This window comes from Octodon degus, unplaced genomic scaffold (assembly GCF_000260255.1).
Source record: "Octodon degus isolate 3935 unplaced genomic scaffold, OctDeg1.0 scaffold00368, whole genome shotgun sequence".
Lineage (NCBI taxonomy): Eukaryota > Metazoa > Chordata > Mammalia > Rodentia > Octodontidae > Octodon > Octodon degus.
Window position 1 is genome coordinate 55690 of NW_004524944.1, and position 4189 is coordinate 59878.

Genomic DNA, 4189 nt, shown 5'->3' on the forward strand with positions numbered 1-4189 from the left:
AAAAAAAATCTGTTCAAAGGGAACAAACAACTGGGATGAGGAAAAGGACAAAAGAAAGAAAGAAGGAGGGAAAAATATATATGTATTTGTATTTACAGGATAGTTTGGATAATGTTATAGCTGATTTCTGCTGGTATACTGGAAAGAGTAGTTAATGCTTAATTTGTTTCTTCTGTTCATTTCTTATAACTTTTTAAACACAATTTCGCATACTTATCTCTGGTAATCTAATTTGAAGTCAATGTTATGTAATATAAAAATGATTCTCAAATTTCTATTATTTTATTCTGTGAAATTCTATATTGTTTATAATTTTTTTACTCTTTGTATTCTCTTTAAAAAATAAAATAATTGGAAAAAGACAGATTCCTAGACACACACAAATTGAAATATCTGAACCAGGAAGGGACTAAAGTTCTAAATAACCTAATATCAGTCAAATAAATTGAAATTGAAGTTAAAAACTTACAGCAACAACCACAACAAAAATGCTGAAGTCATGAGAGTTATTACTGAATTCTACAAGAAATTTACACAATAACTAATGCTGCTTAGGCTGAAACTCCACTGAAAGAGGAACAATACTGTCTTAATCATTCCTGGAAGTAAGTCTTAGTCTAATTCCAGAAGCAGAGAATGATCTAACCAAAGCAGAAAACTACAGGCTAATCTTTCAGATGAACTTAGACACAAAAATGTTTAAGATACTGGCAAGCGTACTACAAAAAAAAATCAAGATTATATATGATGATCAAGTAGGATTCTTCCCAGGGATGCAGGATGGTTCAGTATACGCAAATCAATAAATGTAATATGCCATATTAGCAGACCCAAAGACAAAAATCTCATGATCTTCTCAAAAGATGCAGAAAAGCATTTGACAATACCCAAATCCCATTCATCATTAAAAAAACTTACAAAAAATTGTAAGACTGTCTTTATATCAATCTGATAAAAGCTGTAGAGAGACCTCCTGGGGCCCACCAGATCTTGATCCATCCTAGGCCGGGTAGGGGAGTCAGACCCACGGCCTACTGGATCCTCATTCAACCCAGAGCCCAGGCCAAGTGTGGGAGTGAGACCACTGGGACGCACTGGATCCTCATTCAACCCAGGCCTGGCATGAGAGTAAGACTGCCCAGGACCTGCTGGATCCTCATTCAACACAGAGCCCAGACCTGGCATATAGGCCCTGTGTGGAACCCTGCAGCAGAACTCACTGAAAAGAGCCTAGAGACAAGACACACCAAGCTGATACAGGAGCAAAAAGTCTTGCCAGAGTGGCACAGAGAGTTCACCTCCAAGGGCTGAAGCAAGAAGTGTGGCACACCAGCAAGACTCAAGCCACACCCACCTGGATGACATTGAACTTAGTACATCTGAACCTGGTGCTAAGGTAATAACTCTATCTAAGCTCTACACCAACGGTCAGAAGAAGTGCTATACAAAATGACACAGAGAAGGAGCAAAATGCATTCTCAGGCCCTGAGCCTACCCAGAAAAAAATGCAGAAGACACTAGCATAGAAGAAATTGAAAGCACACACATGAAATCTCTCAAATAATAGCATTGGAAGTAATGAAACAACTGCAGAAAAGTATAGAGGAAATCAGACTAGAAATAAATTCTGAAGTAAAAGAAGAAATAACTATGATGAAAGAAGGAATAACTACTTCTAAAGAAGACACTGATAAAAAAATATTGGTGAATAGAAAAATGATGGAATCCTTGAATAAGCAATATAAGAAAAAAACAGAATGCATGCAGCAGATTCACAGTGATATACAGGAAATTAAAACCTCAATCACAAGCTGTCAAAACCATTTGAATGAAAGTGAAATAGACTTTCAGACCTTAAAGACACCATAGCAGCTAGTGAAAAAGTAAGAAAAGATCTCTTAAAAACAACTAGGATGCAGGAAAAAAATATTTCAACATATCTGCAAGACAATGTAAAGATGAACAACATAAGACTAATAGGCATAAATAAGAAAGTAGGAGTCAATACAAATGATATAAAAAGAATACAGATGGAAGTAATAGCAGAAAACTTCCCAAATATGGGGAGACAATCTGTCATTGAGGTAGCCAAAGCATATGGAACTCCAAATAACACCAACCCAATTAAAATTACACCCAGACATATATTAATCAAGATCCCAGAAATTCAGCACAGGAACAGTATACTAAAAGCCACTAGAAAAAAGAAACAGATCACATTTAAAGGAAATCTCATCAGAATAATGGCAGATTTCTCTTCACAAACCATCAAGTCAAGAAGAGCATGGAGCAAAGTACTACAAGTTTTTCAAGAAAACAAATTCCAACCCAGATTGATCCACCCTGCAAAACTCACTTTCTAATATAATGGAGAAGTGAAATATTTCCATGACGAAGAACAACTAAAGAATTTCATGATGGCAAACCCAAACCTACACAAACTACTGAAAAATGTTCTAGAATGGGATCGAAATGACCACAGTTCCATGAATGAGAATGGAAAGAACCCACCAAATAGGGCAAACAATTAAATGCAGGAGAATAAGAAGTATGCAGAAGCAGTCTTTTAGTTATTCTTTTGTATACAGCAGCAAAATATTTCCATAACCATGCTCTACAAATGGACTTCTCCTGCACCCTATTGGTCATGATTTTATTGCATATATATTGTGGATATAAAGGAAATAGCAGTAGCTCAGCCCCACAAGTGACACCTGGCCACCACTAAGCATCATGGTCACTGTCCAGGTCCACAAAATACTAGAATTTGATGTGATATCCTATTCCCAAAATATTAGAAGTGCTGGTCATATATTTACCATTCCACTATTTATGTTCTGTTTTACTCTTAGTAATTCTTTATTATCATGAAAACTTTTTCTTAGTTCAATTGTTTTGAAACAATTTTTAATTAATTAGTATTCAATTTTCTGAATATTGCTTAATCTTAATTTTTGTTCTAAGATTTATACTATATCTTTGACTTACAATTTATTTAAAAGACATTGTATGATATCTTCTCCTAGTATTAGAAACTTTAAAAAGCATATTTCCATTTTCCATCCACTTTATATTACTTCCTCCTTGTCTTTTATACACACACACACACACACACACACATACATGGAAAAAAATATGTATATAACTGTACATAAGATTGATACTATTTTGGGGCTGGAGAGATGGCTCAGTGGTCTAAAGCACCTACTTAGAACAAGCTTAGCAAAAGCATCAGGGACCACGGTTCAATCCCCCAGCACCACATGCCAGCCAGCCCTGCCCCCTGGTGGGCTGAGCTGGTCTCTCTCTCTCTCTCTCTCTCTCTCTCTCTCTCTCTCTCTCTCAAATAAATAAATAAATAAAATTTAAAAAAAAGATTGATACTATTTTATAGAAATCTTTAATGACCTTTTAAATAGGTTCATCAAGTATATTTTACATAGTCCTGCATAACTCATTTTCAAAGTTGTTTATTCTTTATCCAGGACCATACAGCAACTTCTCTTGCCTTATGCATTATGCTCTTTGTTATTTTCTATATGCTGCATCTGGAGGTATTACAATATTTTGAGTTTATATAACTGGAAAATAATTTACTTTTAACTTTCAAAGTTATGTTTGTGAATATAAAATTCAAAGAGGACAGACTTTTTTTTCTTTCCATCCTTTAAATACATTAGTCTAGCTTCTTACACACTTGGTCTTTTTTCTCTCTCTCTTCATAATTCAGAACAAGATGCTATTTAATTTTCCTCTTGCATAGCTAATATTTTTTTAGATTTTTTTTCTTTTTTTTTTTTGGTGGAACTCAGGCCCTTGCACTTGCCAGGGAAGCGCTTATTTCACTAAGCAATCTCCCTGGCCCCTACTAATATTTTTTATGTATTTGATTTAATGATTTTTTTCCATACAATACGTTTTGAACAATTTCATTTTTGTGTATCTTGGTATGATTTTATTCGAATTTCTTCTGCAAAAGGTTCATTTTTCTCGGAAATGTGTTATAAGTTCAACTAAATTCAGAAATTTTAAATCTTTAAATATTTATTGCCAACCCCTTTCTACTTTGAGAATTCTAATATGAATATAAGTTCCTTCACAGCTACCCTGCACCAGCAGGACCTGCCGGTCCCAGCCCAAGTGCAGCATGGGTAAGACCCTCTTCCACTCCCTTGGGACGCCCACCACC